At 40.9% G+C, this 18124-nt stretch overlaps 1 long non-coding RNA gene across 1 annotated transcript in view; it reads left to right on the top strand.

The window, feature by feature from the left end:
• The first annotated feature begins 613 nt into the window (after positions 1 to 613).
• LOC310749447 overlaps positions 614 to 18124 on the top strand; it is an 89859-nt gene continuing 72348 nt past the window's right edge. The window contains exon 1 of the long non-coding RNA XR_014541633.1: positions 614 to 740. This is a non-coding gene — a long non-coding RNA (uncharacterized lncRNA). The remainder of the gene's footprint in view (positions 741 to 18124) is intronic.

The raw sequence follows: 18124 nt of genomic DNA, 5'->3' as shown, positions 1-18124 counted from the left end.
TAAGCTGATAAAAACAACCGGATGTCATTTGGTTTTGTCGCTTTTGAGTCCTAGAAAAGTAACGTCAGATGGACTAAGCAAGCTGTAATTCCACACAGATTGTACCAGTTAACCACGTTCAGCCTATGCTTTGCAGATGAAAGAGGATTATACATTGTTTGCTATTCTTGACTTTCCAACACATTAAGGAGATCTGGATGGGCAGAGTTGTTTTTTGGCCAGTTGTATTAACTGCTTACAGCTAGACAAATTAGTTCAGATGCACAAGCATGTGTACTTTAATCGGTTTGGAAATAAGTCCCATTTATTTCAATTGAATTTACTTGCCAGCATGTATTCTTTAGGATTTACAGCTTTCAGACTTTTACATTTATCCCCTGCTGATTGCCACTCCTTACATACAACTGTGCTTCAAATCAGCAATTCCTTCTTATAAAGTGGACCACGTTTCTGTAGTGCCAGCTGTTTGTGCAGCTGTACCTTTGTTTTAAGTGATGGCTACTAGATTAGAAGTTTCTTGTAAAGCCAGCTCCTCTTGCACTCTCATTCAGTTGCGCAGGGTGTATGAGGAGAGGGCAAACGGAAGCTGTTACTAGATTTGTTCAGTGTCATTGAGACATTTGTTGCTCAAGGTACTGTCTCGAGTGTCACAAAACGTGTGGAAAACTAAGAATGACTTGATGCTATCTAGAAATGTGTCCTCTTTCCCATCAACCTGTGTGGTCAGAAAGAAACCTAAGGTAAGTAGGGATGGATGAATCGGCCAATTTGGGTTTCTCATTTTACCAGTTTCAAGTTCCGTTCACCCCATTTCCACATCAGTTTGCTATTTATTTTTAAAAAGAAGGCCACACCAAAAAATTGTCATTTATTTTGTGTGTATATACATTTTTGCCATGTATATATTATTTTTGTGGACTATTTTCATGGATATAAGCATTTCTGTACGCACACTTCCCCCTAACTTACTCATTTTTACACATTTTTTTTATTTGAAAAACTGCATCGCAAAAGTTGGAGAAATGAATTTCTAAGTTGAATTTCTAAGGATAACTGTGTCTCAGTTTGTAGATTGTTTTGGGAAGTACATATTAGATAGGTTCACATTAAAATCTAATTTTAAAAAATCCTACCCCTACTCATGTATAGCCTTTCAAGGTGATTCACATTGATTGGGAACATGGGTTTAGGGCACAGTAGTTACTCCTAGTAATTAATCTTGAGGAAAACTGTGGTGTTGTTTAAGTTGTGGGTTTTTTTCAACTTTGGAAAACTGTAACAAAGCCTTTTCTTCTGAGGCATGCTTGAAAAATCCTTCTCTCTCTCTCTCTCTCTCTCTCTCTCTCTCTAAGTGTGTGTGTATAAAGTTTTGCAGTTAAGAGAATGTTGAAAAAACTATCCCCTATCTGGAATGAAAAATAATTTTAAACTTCTGAATTTTAAAAACCATTCATGCCTGGGTGTATTAAGAAAGCTGACTTTAGTTTCCACCTTATCTTATAGTTAAATCAAACCAGCTTATTCCTGAAGCAAGACACGCTGCAATTCAATTTGTGCTGTTTGAGACTGGCAAAGCTCTGGTAAATATTTTATTATAGCTTTTATTATTTTTTGTAAATGAAGTACATAAAGGATCTAAAGAGATTATAGCCATTCCAGTATTTCTATTCCCGTTTTATGACACCTCCCCTCCTTCAAACATTAGGTGAAAAATTGTATAAAGTTTATCCATAATGTGCAATGATACAGCACATAGATTCTAATAGAGCGTGTTACCGTTTGTGGCTTTCCTTAAGCAAAGTCTTATGAAAATGGATTTTCCTGTGCACTGGGCCGGATGTTTGGACTTTGGCAAGGTATATGAAGAATATTAATAACCGTAATCAAAACACAGTTATTTTCTCCGTAGATTGCAGGCCTCTTGTCCTAAGATCTGGCTCTTCAGCACAGTTAGATCCTAGTTAATTACTAGATTTGTCATCAATAACTGGGAATGGATTTTAATTTGCAATCAGGACCTGATGTGACACACAAATGAAAATTGCCAGGGCAGGCTGAAGTAATAATTAATTAACGTTTCAAGAGCGTCTGGAGTATGCCAAGTTCTAAGCATTATTTGAATTATCATTGCTAGATTAAAGATGAGCCAGAATAAGAATTACTGCTCAATTAGTAGTAATTGAGCATGCACTTAACTGTTGCAATATGAGTGGTTCTATTGAATGTTGCTGTACCTGGCCAGCCAGAGCATTGATTTTATTATAAATTACAATCTGAGATTTGTGTTGCAGAATCAAGGTCTGTTTGTGACAGCAGGGAGTGGAAGGTGGGGAGATTTAGGGCTACAATTCAGGATTATTATTATTATTTATATGGCTGTAGAGTGAAATTTGTAAAAGAGTTTCAGGCCACCTTCACACCATATTTTTAAAGTATTATGATACCACTTGAGCAGTCATGGCTTCCCACAAACAATCATGGGAACTGCAGTTTGTCAAAGTTTGCTGAGGAGTTGTTAGGAGACCCCTGTTTCTCTCACGGAACTACAATTCTCAGAGTGCTTAAACAATCAATCCTTTTCCCCAGGGAGTTCTGGAAATTGTTGCTGGGGGGGGGGGTTGGGGGTTCCAATCAATGCTCAGCACCCTTAACAAACTACAGTTCCCAGAAATCTTTGAGAGAAGCCACGGCTGTTGAAAGTGATATCAGCACACTTTGAACATACGGTGTGAATGTGGACTTTGACAATATCAGCTTTCTTTCATTAAAACAGATATACCTCACTCCAAATCATGTCAAAATCGATTGTAAATTTCTATAGCTATCACTATGCATCAGCCTTCCCCAACATGGTGACCGCCAGGTGTGTTGGACTACAATCCCATCATCCCTGACCAGTGGCCATGATAACCGGAACTTGAAGTCTAAAACATCTGGAGCCCCCCAGGTTAAGGAAAGCTGCTGTACACAATGGAGTTTCCCAGGGAGGCCACATATCAAATGAGACGTGAGATAAATGGTATGCATTATAATAAGAGTCAATGCTATATTAGTTAACTGACATAATCTAACTAAGCTTCTTCCCCTGTCCTCAGTACTGAATGTTAGCTTTAAGGTTGCCTGCTGACCCACCTAAAAACTGTGCCCAAACTAGACTTCTGGGAGCATCACCAGCCCCCCAGTCAGCAAGTCTTTGGAGACCATGAGGCCACCAATATTCTGGGGTGATACCTCTGAGTTGGAAAAGAATGAGTAGTGAATTGGGTAAGTCTCCCTTCATTGCTATGATGGCACAGATTGCTTACGAATGTCCTAATTTCCCATCCCTCTCACTTGTACTGCGCATGCTAGTTCTAAACTGTGCTGCATGAATCCCACACATTAATTCTGTCCTCCATGAAGACATGAAAATAACTTTTAAACTTTAATAATAAAAAACCCCACTGCAAGTACTGCATACACACGGGGGGGGGGGCGGGGGAGTTGTTCCCAGATTTCCTAACTTGCTCCACTTCCTGGAATACCCACAATGTAGTTCAAAGTGGTTCACGCAGGACCTTTCCAGCTTCCCTGCTTATGCCACTTTCTGGAATATCTATGGAAGGGTATTTTGCCAAGATGGCACAATGTCCTGTGGGCGTTCCAGGAAGAGAGGAAAGCTGAAAAGGCTATGGAGTGCAGGGCTGCATCACAATGATTTTTTATTTTTAGATTTAAGAACATCCACAGACCCCTTGTAATTTTGGTTTAAGTTAAGTGCCAAACTCCCTCTCTTAAGTCCCTCAACATTCTTCCTCCTCTCTCCTATGTTGAGGGGCAATTTCTCCCTCACTGAAAATGGCTGATGGAACCACAGATGAAATTTATCAGCACAGCTCTAAATTGTCAGTACAGTGTAAATCTGTCAAGTTCTACTAGTGAAACATCACTCAATTCATCAAAACTGCAGAGTACATGGGGCGGGAGGTGGAAGCTTTCCCAGTCAGGGAAAGGAGCCAAAAACTCCTAACTGGCCTTCAAGGCAGCCAGTTAACCCTATACTAAAGATAGAAGGATCTGAACATTTTGATTTTTTTACTTTCTCATTTTCCCAATCGTAAATTCACTTTGCCCCATTTCTTTATCTTCATGAAAGTTAATCAGCGTTTTAGTGGAAATTTCTCCAGTTTTTGTGTGCAGTTTTGACTAATGTACATGCTTTGAGAGCAATTTCTCCTTATATAATGCATTTTTGCATGTAATTTTCCCCAATATATTGATTTTTATGCACACTTTAATAAAACCTGCGGGCATAGGGCAGTATACAAATGTAATATATAATAATAGTAGTAATTTATGTATTCTAATAACATTGGTTGGAGAACTGCATTGCAAAATTTGGATAAACATGATGGCTGTGTTTTGGGTTCTGACAATGTTTCAGAATGTACAAATTTGATAAATTCACCATGGAATGGGAACGGAATCAAATTTCTCCCCCATTCCTACCTTATACTGACAAAAATTGGCTGGATGGGCAGGATAACACAACACCACCTAAATGTCAGTGGAAGCAAATACCAGTGCAGGCTATCACACTTCCCATTTCCAGGGACTGGCTGATGTGAGGTTGCTGCACTAACCCTCATTACCTGTTGATCCATTCTTTGAGGGGAATGAGAGTAAAGTCATGCACCACATAAAAAGCATGGAAATGAAACCATAGGTCAGGAGAAGTATTTAAGCAATAATACAGAAGAATAGAATAGATGTAAGCGTTGAAAATCCCCAGAGCATGGAAGCAAAGATGCATAGACTAATAGCCTTGGAGAGGGTCTGTTAGGCTTCATGCTGAATGCAGGAAGTCCAAAGTTACGGCATTCACAATAGCTGTTGTCCAGACACTGTGTGAAGCTTCCAGGGAAGGAAAGTACACAAGCCCTCCAGCTAACTGGAGCAATTGTCAAACTGGAGGCAGTGGAGTGTGCCTCCAGGGTGAAGTCAAAGTCCTGAAGAATCATAGCGCTTGAAGTGACTGCTCTGGGGTGCAAGCCTGGGCAGTGTGTATGGAGGTTCTGAGTTGCCCAGATGACAAGACTCCACACTCAACCTTGCTGATGTGACCCAATGAAAGCAGGGCGATACATTTGGCACCAGTTTGGCTGCAGGAGTTGCCGGAAGGAGGCATACAGCATACCATCCAACTGTCTTAGGGACTTCTTAGCCTTTCCTTCTCCCAAAGATGCAAGGCAGTGGGTAAGGATTTTTCCTCGGGGTTTGCTCCTGTAGCCTTTCTCACAAAGGCAACAGAAGTCAGCAGAAGTTTGGGGTCCAAGTTTTTCTTCTCCTGGATGGGCTACTTTCCCAGGCTGACAAGCCCCATCTTCTCATTTCCCTCTACAACACATGCAATAAACACCTTCTTGACCATTTGACCCATTATTGGTCTCCTCCGCTCGATCCGCTGAAACATTCCTCCTAGCATTCAATGGAAATCTATCCTCCTGTAACTTCAGATCTTTAGACGACTTCTGTGTGAAAGCCCTTTGGGTATTTGAAGCCTGCTATCATGCTCCCCACCCCTTCAGTCTTTCCTTCTCTAGGCTAAACAAACCCAGTCTCTTCAACCTTTCATCATAGGACTTATTTCCCATACCAGTGATCATTCTTGTTGCTATCTTGTGAACTCATTCTAGTTTGTCTATATAATTTGTAAAGCGTTGTGCCCAGAACTGGATAGAGAATTCCAGATGAGGTCTGATGTAAAGGGACCCCTGACCATTAGGTCCAGTCGTGACCGACTCTGGGGTTGCGGCGCTCATCTCACTTTATTGGCTGAGGGAGCTGGTGTACAGCTTCCGGGTCATGTGGCTAGCATGACTAAGCCGCTTCTGGCGAACCAGAGCAGTGCACAGAAATGCCATTTACCTTCCCGCCGGAGCGGTACCTATTTATCTACTTGCACTTTGACGTGCTTTCAGACTGCTAGGTTGGCAGGAGCTGGGACCAAGAAAAGGGAGCTCACCCCGTCGCGGCGATTCGAACCACCGACCTTCTGATCGGCAAGTCCTAGGCTCTGTGGTTTAACCCACAGTGCCACCCACATCCTGAGGTCTGATGAGTGCACAGTAAAATGATCAGCCAGATTCAATGGAGTAGTTCTGCCAGTGGGAGCCAGCACAAGGGCTCCTACTAACTCAACATTGCAATCCCCTCTTTCCTTCCTACCCTGGCACCCCCTACCTTTAGTTGGCTCTGAGAGGTTGGGAGAACTCTGCAGAACAATGCATTGGGAGAGGAGAGGGGAAGACATTTTACTGGACAAACAGAAAATGCTTGCACCGGAAGACTATTTTATCACAATATTGAATCCCTCTAATTATGCTGTGACTTGGAAACCATGGTTCTAGCAATGGAACCTGAAATTGCATTAGCGACTTTTGAGGCTGCATCATATTAGTGACTCATTTTCAGCTTGTGATTGACTATAAGCCCAAAATCTTTTCCCAGGGCCAGCTTGCCCATGAGGTGGGGCAAGGCAGTTGCCTCAGATGGTGGATTTGCCCACCAGTAGCAGATCCACCTGTCCACTGCCCATCTCCTTTCACACCCCAGACTGCCTCAGACTGAGGGGAGGGGTGTGCACACAGTGGGTGGGGGGGCAACATTTTCAGTTTTACCTAGGGCAACAAAATCTCCTGGGCTGGCCCTGCCTTTTCCACATGTACTAAATTCATCCCAGTGATTTCCTATCCCATATATGTGCATTTCATTTATTTTATTGTCTAAGTACAGTACTTTGTCTCTGTGGAGCTTTCTTTTGGCCCAGTTTTCCATTCACCCGAGGCCATTTTGAAAGTTATTCCTGCCTTCCGAGGCATCTGTGACGTTAACATATATGAGAGAGTGCTGGAGGGGAAATAGTTAAATAGGATGCTCAGACAGGATCCAGGGGGTGGAGTCAGCGGGTCTATAAAACTAGTTCTGAGAGGAGTTTGTTGGGAGTTGTTGGTGGGTAGTTGGTTGGATTTAATGGGTTGGCTGGTTGGGAAAGACAGTTGGTAACAGAGAGACAGTTAGGGCAGTTGGTCCTTGAGTGTGGGGAGGTAGCAGAGATAGAGAGAGGAACATAAGATTAAGAAAGTAAAGAGGAACACCGTTTGGAATGCTGTAAAAGTTTTGTTTTATGTCTGAAATAAAATACACTCTTCTTTATTAATTGAAAAGCTGACTGTGACTGAAGTGATTTTACCAGGGAGGACCTGGTTGGTGGCAGTGGATTAGTGGTGTATGGGTCAATAGTCCGTGAGATGACCGGGGGCTCCGTACGAACGCCACAGCATCAGCTTGGGGAAGCTCTGGAAAATGAGAGCTTTCTTTCCCTTCATATTGTTATTAGGCACCTTTATTTGTGCAGCCCTTGCACATCACATTTCCACAGGAAATTTGGGGGGAACATATTGTGTGACAGGGCCTTCAGCAGCAGCTCTTGCGATTTTTAATTTTCTCACATATGTATGGTCCTTGGGCCTGAACAGGCAGGCCTCCCTTGCCAAGTATTTTCAGACAGAAATTGAGCCTGCTTGATTTACACCAGAAAAGCGAAGAAAAGCTAAGTGCAAATGCAGGAAGCATGGTTTCGACTTCCTCCCCTTCTAAATGCTAGACCACATCCCCTGCTAATCCAAGTGGCTATATCTGCCATGCACAGATGGGTGCACAGCCCTTGAAGGTGAGAGATAAGGAAGAAGCAAAGGTTCCCTGAAAGCAGAGGGAGGGAGATGTAAATGATTTGTTGAACTGAAAGCAGCAGTAACATCAGGAGGGGAAAAAAATGTATGGGAAAGGGATGAGGGGGTGTTCAAAGGGGGATGGACAGCCATCTCCAGTTGTTCCTATGCTCATTAGCTAATGCAAGTACCTGTATTTGCAGACACACATTGTGAGGATGTGCATTATAAGACAACATCAGTGCCTGCAGCATAAGCTGCCAAAGGATTTGACACACCTTTGTTTGTTTCTGACCCACCCTGCACCTCAGTTCCTGAAATGAATAAAAGGGGGGACCCTAAACAATACAGGCAAGCTTTATTAAAAACCACAGGAAAGTAATAAGAAGATTTCCTTCACAGCTTGCAGATGCAATGAGCACTGTGAAAGAAGGCCTCATTGCTAGGGTAATTTCATTGATTGGGTCGAAAATGATTATCTCCTTTTTTTTGTTCTGTTTTTAAAGTGAAAATTATCATCTTTTTTTTTTTTTAAAAAAAGCAACAGTACTCTGCTGGAAACATATGGCTGCATAAGCTGCTATACTTTCGTTAATATCTCTAAAAGGGATCTCTGTTGAGGTTTTGGTAAAGTGCGGATTTATTAAAAAGGAATGAATTAATTAATCATCTGACTAATGGTTGGACAGTCCTAAATTGGTTTCCAGTCTTAGGTGCATTTTGTTATTACTATGATTGTCAACAATTTTGTATTATAAGGTAAAAATAGCTCTGAGTAGGGGACTCTGACAATAGTGTGATTATTAATAACAACAGAATGTTCTAATAAGGTAACCATGAGAGTCTGAGTGCTGTGTGGTGGGGTTATCCATTCATACTTAAAGTTTTCTCATTCTGAAAGCTTAATTATGGATAAAATATTTAAGGAAGGCTAAAGTTTAAGTGGAGTTCTAAAAACAAACTCTATTTTTAATTCCCTGTAGATTTAGAGTTGCCCTACTCTGATAGGATTTTATTCCCTTAAAAGCAGCTATTAATGAAATTGTAAAATAAGTTTAAAGGGTTGAGTGTATGATATAAATTCATCTGTGAAAACTATGGATTTACAGATTTCCCCCAATCTGTTTCTAAATCTTCAGCAGATACGCCACCTTCCTCTTTTCCACAGCAAAATTCTGACACAAATTTTATGTTCAGCACATGCTGTTTACTTCAGTATGCATTTGGATATGTATTCCAATGCATGTGGCATGCATTGCTCAACATGTGGCATGTACTGCCACAGATTTCTGCACACAATATCCCCAAACACCAGCCTTTCCTTGGACTCAGGAAAATAGGTATTTGGGGTGTTTCTAAGGACAAATTGGGGGGGGGGGGAGAGGTTTGGAGGAAACCACAACAAACTTTTCAGCGTCATGACAATGCAGCAGGGAGTCTCGTGCTCTTACAGTTGAGCTATCATCTCCTTTTCATTCTCAGGTAGTCTTAGACGTCAGCTGACAACACATTGAGCTCTCCAGTCAACTCTGGGCATTCAATTCAAGTATTTGTTAAAGGGTTCGAGATAAGCAAGTAGGAATAATACAAACATTGCACACAGAAAGAGAGAGCAAGACAGTAATTTCTAGCTTACCATACATGGATACAATTCCTCAATTATGCTGAGCGCATATATTACAAAACATGACATTCTAGCATGAGCAGAGTTGAAGGGAACATGCAGAATTCATCAGGGCAAATGAAGACAAAGGCAAAACTTAAACTCCCCATATTATAGAAGGCATATTAAAGTATCATTGACAATTGGGAAGAAAACACCCAATTAGGATGCTGGATGAAGTTTGCTCACTAATATTAAGAAAAGTGGGTGATACTGTTGTATGGCCTGTGCTGGACTTTCCCTACATTATTCCCATCTCATCCTATTGGTAAGAGTCAGGTTTGAGATTCCCTTAATAGCCTATAATTATAAATGAAATTTGAAAGAGGGTTAGAATTTGCTGAATTTGACGGAATAAAGAGGAACACAAAAAAGGGAGATGTGAGGAGGTCAGGAAAGAGGAATACGAAATCTTGAAAGTTAAAAGTGGATTTTTTTTTGTTTTTTTCTTTTTCTGTATTATGTGTGAATTTTTTTGTTTTTTGGTTTTTTTTTCTGTGTTGGTATATGTAGTGTTGGATTTTTATGTTCTGTAAAACTCTAATAAACATTTATTAAAAAAAAAAAAGAGATTCCCTTAATAGCATCAGGAGTTGCTTTATACTGAATCAGACCACAGGTCCATCCAATTCAGCATTGTCTATTCTAGGTGATGCCGTCCAAATGTTATTGATGTTAACTCCCTCCCCGCCGCAGTCTGCATGACCATCTGTGAGGGATGATGGGAGCTGTAGCACAGCAAAATCTAGATGGCCACTGATTGACAGGAGCTCATTGGGGTTCAGACAAGTCTTTTCCAGCCTTATCTGGAAATGATGGGGGTTGAAAGTGAGACCTGCACACAGAGTATTGTTCTGCTCCTGAGCTATAGCTCCTTTGATAATTCTTCATTGCTGATGAATGCAAACAAAGTGTGGTTTTTAAAAGGCATTAGTTCAGCAAGAGTGCTGCAGTCAAGAAACACATGGCATAAAATCAACAGTCCATAACTGGCTCCAAAGACAGATTTATTGTCATAAATGATGCTAAAGGGCCCTATGTATTTTGAGCGATATCCAGTTCTAGTTCCATCACAGTCTAATATACGAAGGTGCATTTTCTCTCTCTTTTTCTTTTTGTCGAAAATATGGGTTTGGGGCAGCTTTCTTTTCATATTGTGAAATTATTCCAGATTTATTTTCTTTTTGGATTCAAAGTTTAATCCTTTCTCATGAATGATGCTTCGGCAGTAGCGCCCTCCTAATGGAATGCCCTTCCATCAGATGTCAGGGAGATAAAGAATTACACAACTTTTAGAAAACTTGAGGAAGCCCTGTTCAGGGAAGTTTTTAATGTCTGACAGATGGGCAGGGTATAAACAATAAAATAATGATGATGATGATGAAGTGGGTGTAGCCACTTCCTACTTAGAAGGACAAAACTGAGGTCTCCTTCACATGCACACATGGCAGCAGTGTTGGGATGCATACTACAACCATGTGAACAGAGCTGTTTACCTGAGCCTTCCCCACTTGATTTGTATCCTCCAATCTGTCAGATTGCTTGGGCCCTAGGATGTAAGAAGGCATCATTCTGCCCTGCATTTGCCACATGCAGCACTGTTTCTAGTCCACTGCAATCCATGTTCTGCCAGAAACTACACTATGTGCCTTGCTGTTTACTGTGGCAGAATTAAGTAACTCAATTAATTACATAATTAATTATGTAAGTCACATTATTTTATCCCATTCATCTCGGTGCAAAGGAAACACAGTGCAAACAGAGATGGGTGGGATGTAATCAGTTATGTATCACCTGCTGACTGAAAGCAGCAGCTTATTGATCGTATTTGCTGGATTGATTTCCATTCCAGACATGAGATGAATGAAGAAACATCACCAATTTCCCCTTTCAGTTCTATTTTCATTTGAATTCTAATCTCCAACAATCCTACTCATGTTGCTGGTTATGGTATTCACATCCACCCATGGGAAAGGGTCATAGCTCATTTGTGTTTTGCAGGTTCAAACCCCTGTATCTCCAGATTGGGCTAGGAGAGATTCTGTGCCTGAAATTCTGGACATCTGCTGCTAGGCTGGACCAATTATCTCAGCTGACCAATGGTCTGACTCAGCATCAGGCAGCTTCCTACAAACGATAGCCATGTAGGATAGTGAAAAGTGGCTTAGCAAGTAGTAAAAGGTCACCAGCATTCATTCTCAGTTCTTTTGAGCTTATTTCCTTCTCCACCCCCCAAAAAGTGCTGTGATAATATCAACCATCTAGGATTTTCACTTCCAAATCTGTCCATATTGCTGTTAGTTTTCACAGTTGCTTGGTTTTGCTTGGATGTTGTTTAGTAATTTAACACAAAAGCTCATGAAATCATTACAAATGGGCATGCATTCTGGCCACTCAAATGAGCTAAATTCAATAGTCCCTATTGTATATTTTGGCTTCTCCACCTATCCCTCTTCATATATTTGTAAGTACTTCCCCAGTCTAATTGTGATGTGCAATGACATGTAATGTTAAGTAATATTTTTGCAGATCCACATTTAGAAGAAAGAATATTGATTGATCTCTTAGTCAATGACAGAAACATTAATTCTGTATAAAGATTTTGAGATAAACTTTTATCTCAATTGTACCGCAAGGCTGTCACTTGAATTCTATGAGGAATAATTGTTGTCAAAACTCTATTAACTACATTTGTTTGGTGGGGGACCTGAAAATCCTACACATTTTGAAATTCCTTACAGGCATATATTAAGCTGTTAGCTAATGCTTGCACTGAAAATTTTGAAGGCATGCAGGAAATGTCGCATTTCTAATATGCAGGAGGTTGAGATTCTATATTGTAGAAATTTCCTGTTTTCCCTGTTCTAGGGTTTGCCATCTATATCATTTGATGGAACACAATAGATTTGCAGGGGGAGAGAAATAAGAGCACAATCGGATCAGTGTTTAACTGTGTTAAATTACTTTGGGTTCAATAGGAGAAACTTAAGCATGTGTTTTTATTCTCCCACTGATATCATGAATCTAAATTTGGCTAGAGAGTGTCTATATCTTTTTATTAAAAGGTTCAGGTATTTCCTTTTACAACTGCATGCATCTCTTGAGCAAAAAGTAAATACTATGCCAGAAGGCAGAGCTGAATCCACTATTGCCAAGCCATTGAATTCAGTGAGCAGACTGGTTAGAGCAGCAGTGTGTACCATAGGAAAAGTGGGTTTTCATCAGGAGGGAAACTGAGTGGTCCTTTAACTGGTGCAATGAACTATAATTTTGATAGATGTGCCTTTTAGCAAAGAAACAGAAGTGTCATTGTTTGCCTTTAAAAATTCTCCCTCCAGACATCTATATCATAGGTCTTCTTCCTAGGCTTAAGAAAAACCAGGCAGCCAAGGAAAAGATTTTCCAACGGCAACTTTGTTTTAAATGAAATTGAAATATAATGAAAACAATACATTTTGAGGGGGGCAGGTCAAATATAACAATCTGTCAACTGCATTAAAAAGAATGTATTCCTCCCTAAAAAAAGCTTGTAACTCAGGAAAGTATGTTATTATAATTTTGCTGTCAAATCCTGGATTTGGAAAGGAGTTGATTGCAGTGGCATTGCTTGGGGGGTGCCAGGGGGGCCATTGCCCCGGGCGCACATTGGGGAGGAACAGTGTGAACCAGGCATGCCCCCCCTGCAGAGATCTGGCAGCAGCAAAGACTTGGAAGCACAAAGGGTGCAGTGCATCTTCTGTGCCCCACACCCTCCCAGCAGTGAAGGCTGGGTGAGCATGCGCGCACACACACACAGCTGCCTGGTGCACATGTGCACACTCGCCCTGGTCACTGGCAGAGGGTGCCATGCCCCTGGTTGACTGGTCCTTTCAACAAACACTAGAGCTTTGTCAAGACAACATGTCAGTGCATGGAGTGTGGAGCAGGAGTGTACTAATAAGTCTTTTTCAGATCTTCTGTGTTCATATTCCCTATTGGTAAAGGTAAAGGACCCCTGGATAGTTAAGTCCAGTCAAAGGCTACTATGGGGTGCAGCACTCATTTCCCTTCAGGCCAAGGGAGACAGTGTTTGTCCACAGACAGCTTTCTGGGTCATGTAGCCAGCATGACTAAACTGCTTCTGGTGCAATGGGACACCGTGATGGAAACCAGAGCGCACAGAAATGCTATTTACCTTCCCACCACAGTGTTACCTATTTATCTACTTGCACTGGTGTGCTTTTGAACTGCTATGTTGACAGGAGCTGGGACAGAACAATGGGAGCTCACTCCATCACATGGATTCGAACTGCTGACCTTCCGATCAGCAAGCCCAAGAGGTTCAGTGGTTTAGACCACAGCGCCACCCGCATCCCTATACAGAAGACATGATCAATGTGTGGATGATGGGAGCAGGTGCCATGCTACTCCCATCTCCATGAAATAGTACATCCAGATTTCATATTGTCTGCATTAGGCTAATAAGCATTTCAAACACCTCCTTCGGTGGAATCCCTACAAAATGACCAAGATCTGTCATCAACCTCAGGTCCTTCAGGTGTTTTGGATTGCACCTGCCAAGAGTCCAAGTGAGCAGAGGCTCTAGATTGATAAAGGCTGGAAATTTAAAGACTATCTTCAGAAACACTGTAAAATTAATGAATGTTAAAATGATGTTGGATTGAAAATAAGTGGCATTAGCAACAAAGTTAATAAGAATATGCAAAAATGAATTGATAAATGGATGAAAATATAAAGTTATAATATGTTAAGATATAGAGTTAAGATAAATGAAAGAGGGTAAGGATTTGCTGATCTGACTATTTAAATGGGAATACAAAAAGGGGAGGTGTGAGGAGGTCAAGGAAACAAGCTAATGAGTTTAAAGTCACTAAAAACGGATTTGTTTTTAATTGTTATCTATTTGTTTTTTGTATTTTGTATTTTTATTCTTCTTTTTTCTTTTTAATGTATTTTTCTGTCTTCTTTTTTGTATCTTTTTCTTTCTATGTGATTTTTTTCTATTTTGTAAACTTACGTTTTTGTAAAATCTCAATAAATATCTTTTTTTTAAAAATAGATTGATAAAGGCTGCTCTATAGTGTTTGATTTGCCTGGTCCAGTCACATGCTGGGAAATGCCTAAGGGGCATGCATAAACCACCCACAAGGCTGAGCACCTGGGTAACTCTATGCCTCAGTTCTCAGCCTTTTAGGATAATGAATAAGCCCTCTAGCTAATCCACCACACTGCATATGAAAGATGAGCACTGACAAGCATGCAAGGCATAGCAGGCTCGCGGAGATTTAAGGCCTGTCTTCTAACGATTAAAAAATATTACAGCATTCATTGCATCATAAAATGCAGTTTCTTGCACCTTGCTTTGACGTTACTGGCTGATGAAATTTAGTGCTGGTATGGAGGAAAGATAATTCTTTTTTGTTCCTGTTGAAGTCATGCTCATCAAGGATAAGCAGTGTAGCTACATTTCCATTGCAGGTAATGTCTCTACCTTGCTACCAAAGCAAATGTCTCCCAAGGACTGATATTCATAAAAGGCAGTAGATTCTCTGCCCTTGTTGCCCAGTTATATGCAGTGATACCTTAGACATATTTGCACCTAAAGCAATGAATAAATAAATTAAACTAAAATGAGGCCCTCACTCTACTGGTGGACTAGCAATGCAAAAGAGATTTGCTTGTCTGGTAAGACTGAAACCTAAACAGCAGACAGATTAATATCACAAAATATATATCCTAGAATTGTAAAAATAAAGAACGTGGTGTGGTAAAATACAAAAAGACCCAACAACATCATATCCCATAGTTTATAAATCTTCTGATGACTATATGAGATGGGAGACCAGATCCATTTTGTCTACCTATTTTTTCAGTGCATTTATTCTTAAGACATATGCATGCACACAAACCCACTGACAGATGTTGGGATTGGGAGGGGGGCTGCTTTCTTGTTCTTTTTTTTTAAAGTCCAGTGAGACAGACATTTCTAAAGAAAGCACAAAAAATGAAAGCAACTCTGTTGCATTGGCACTTGCCAGCCAGCACCTTGCTTAGGATACTTAATCACCGTTGCTAAGCAATTGAAGGAAGGAATGTTGACACTCCCAGCAGGGACTCGGGAGGGGCATCTCCTAGATGAGCAGAAAAAGCAGGAGAAGCTGGGTGGGGAACGATACTGGGGTATGTTTGTTAAAGCACTTTCCTTGTGTCTACACTACTTAAGTCACTCCTCAAGTGTGCTGCCTTTACAGCATAAAACACAAGTGGCCAGTTTTGTTTGTTTTACTCAGAAACCACTTCCTTGAAATAAATGAGATTTTCTTCCAACTGAGAAAAAATTGTGATATTGCAGCTGCCACCAGCCTTTTTGATTTTTCACGTCCCCAACATTGCTTGTATGCTTGTTACTACTAGGCTTTGATTGATACAGGGTTTCCCAAACTTGGGTCTCCAGCTGTTCTTGGACTACAACTCCCATCATCCCTAGCTAGCAGGACCAGTGGTCAGGGATGATGGGAACTGTAGCCCAAACAGCTGGAGACCACAAGTTCCTTACCCTGGCCTGAAATGTGGGTTTTAGGACCCACCGTATTTGTGTAGCTGATTTGTTGAACTGTTTTCAACACTAAACATTGAATTATTATAGCCTGCCCTGGGACCTGTCAGTCAAGGACGGATAGTAAAAATACGTATAAAAATAAATAATCGGTTTCAGCCATCAAACATGGACAATTGTGACATATTGGTTCGTTCTAGAAATTGTACGTTTTTGTACATTTATGGAATCATAATTATACTTTAGAAAGACTGGACTCTTATAGTGCTTAAAATAGAAGACATTAGTTTTAATTTAGCCCAGTTCAAGGCTTGGCTAAGAGTCAAGAAGAGTGGAGCCTCCAGCTTCTATATTAGCTGCCAGTCTGAACTGCTTCATTTTTGAAGCAAGATCTCCAGCCTTCCTGAACAAGCTAAACCAAACATGTTTGATGACTTAAAAAAACAAAAAGTTTCCTTAAACCATGTTATCAGCAACCCATTGGGTTTTGAACCTCCAGAGATACCATGTTCCAAGACTAGCTAGCACTGAATATTCTTATTTTTGTGAATCCCGTGTGAATTAGATGTGCTGAAAAATTTGATCCCTTTTGTTCCATCCTTACAAGCATGCCCTTCAGCAAACATGTAAAGATACAGGCATTGCATATTCCAGAGTCTTCAGCCAATGTCTCTTGGCTCGAATAGCTCCCAAGGGTCTGTTCCAAAGCTCAATGCTGCTCCTCAGTTCACTGAGAAGCTGCAGGCAATGAAGTGGAAAATTTGCTCCAGTGCTAATCAAATGTGCATTAGGTCACATAACTCTGCCTGCCAAGCAGCAGTGAAGGTGATAAAGAATTACTTGGCCATCTCCATTGCATCCCCAAATAACCAGCAGAGTTGCTTCAGGTGCTACAGAGGCTGGTTGTACCAGAAGTACTGGATGGGCACTTGCCAGCATGCTGTGATCAATTTGCATAGCGTTTTGAGGTTAAAGTCACTCAGTTTTATAGGACATTGGATGCCACTGTAATTGCAGTTCCAGCTGAGGTGTCCATTGCAGTGCCTTCCCATGCTCTGTGGGATCAGTTTCAGTGTATGTGTCCTCCTCCTCACCATCATCATAATTTATTATTTGTATCCCACCCATCTGAATGGGTTGCCCCAACCACTGGGCCCCAACCACACATGCGGATAGGACTCTTGCAATGATGCCATAAATTTCTTGTTCTTTTGACCCTTGGCCATCCTGCCTGGCAAAAGCCAAAGGGCAAAGTGTCCTCAATTTGCTGATGACACACAGCTCTACTTCTCCACTGCTGAAATATTCAATTGAAGGTCAAGTTAAAAACAAAGAAACATCTTTTCCAATGTATTCATGTACATAAGTCTCTCTCTCTCTTTCTCTCTCTCTCTGTGTGTGTGTGTGTGTGCGCGCGCGTGAGAGAGAGAGAGAGAGAGAGATCTTGTCCTAAAGTAACTTGCTAATGATGGTTACAGATAGTTGAGCAGAACAGAAAGAAGGTGAAAGCCTGCGTGTGGTGCTGGAGATACTGCTTAATCATTTTGAAACAATCCTACAGGGACATGTGTGTGGCATATCATCAAGGACAAGATCAGTGAATAAATGAGCACAAACACCCCAGAGTTACAGAGTGTTAGGTTGTAAGCCTGCAGGCGGTCTGTTTCACCCCTTAGGAGACAGCATGTTTTAATTTTATATAAGTTGAAGAGTGTTACGTGCAAAGGAAAAGAAAGCCAATGGAAAGCCAATGAGTTGCTTGGAAGATTAAAGAAGTGGCAGTGTCCATAAGGAAAACAAGTTGGTCTACTGTGGCATGGAATGGTGATAATCTTGCTGCATCTCCAGTCATGTTGACACTGTCCACATATGCAGAAAGATGATAACACATAGAACACATATCCCCTCTTATGATAGTATAAATGCTTTCCTTTTACAAGTCAGCTAACATACTGCAGCGTATTATCAGAAATACTCTCAGGGACTGCATGCTGCCAGTTGCCCATCCATTCTCCCATGTAATAACTGGTAAAAAGAGCAATTATTTCAGTCTAGACCTAGAAACAAGCAAAGCTGCTTTGGTGCGCAGGGAAGATTATGTCAGTATAAATTATTATTACAATGCAAGCAAGTCATACAGATAAGCTTAGCCTCCATCTCCTTATATATATTAGCAATAAAATCAGTTATCCAAGT

Source organism: Podarcis filfolensis, assembly GCF_964270895.1.
Source record: "Podarcis filfolensis genome assembly, chromosome: 1".
NCBI classification, from domain to species: Eukaryota; Metazoa; Chordata; class Lepidosauria; order Squamata; family Lacertidae; genus Podarcis; species Podarcis filfolensis.
Note: the sequence above shows the minus strand (reverse complement) of the source record. Positions and strands in the feature narration are given on the sequence as shown.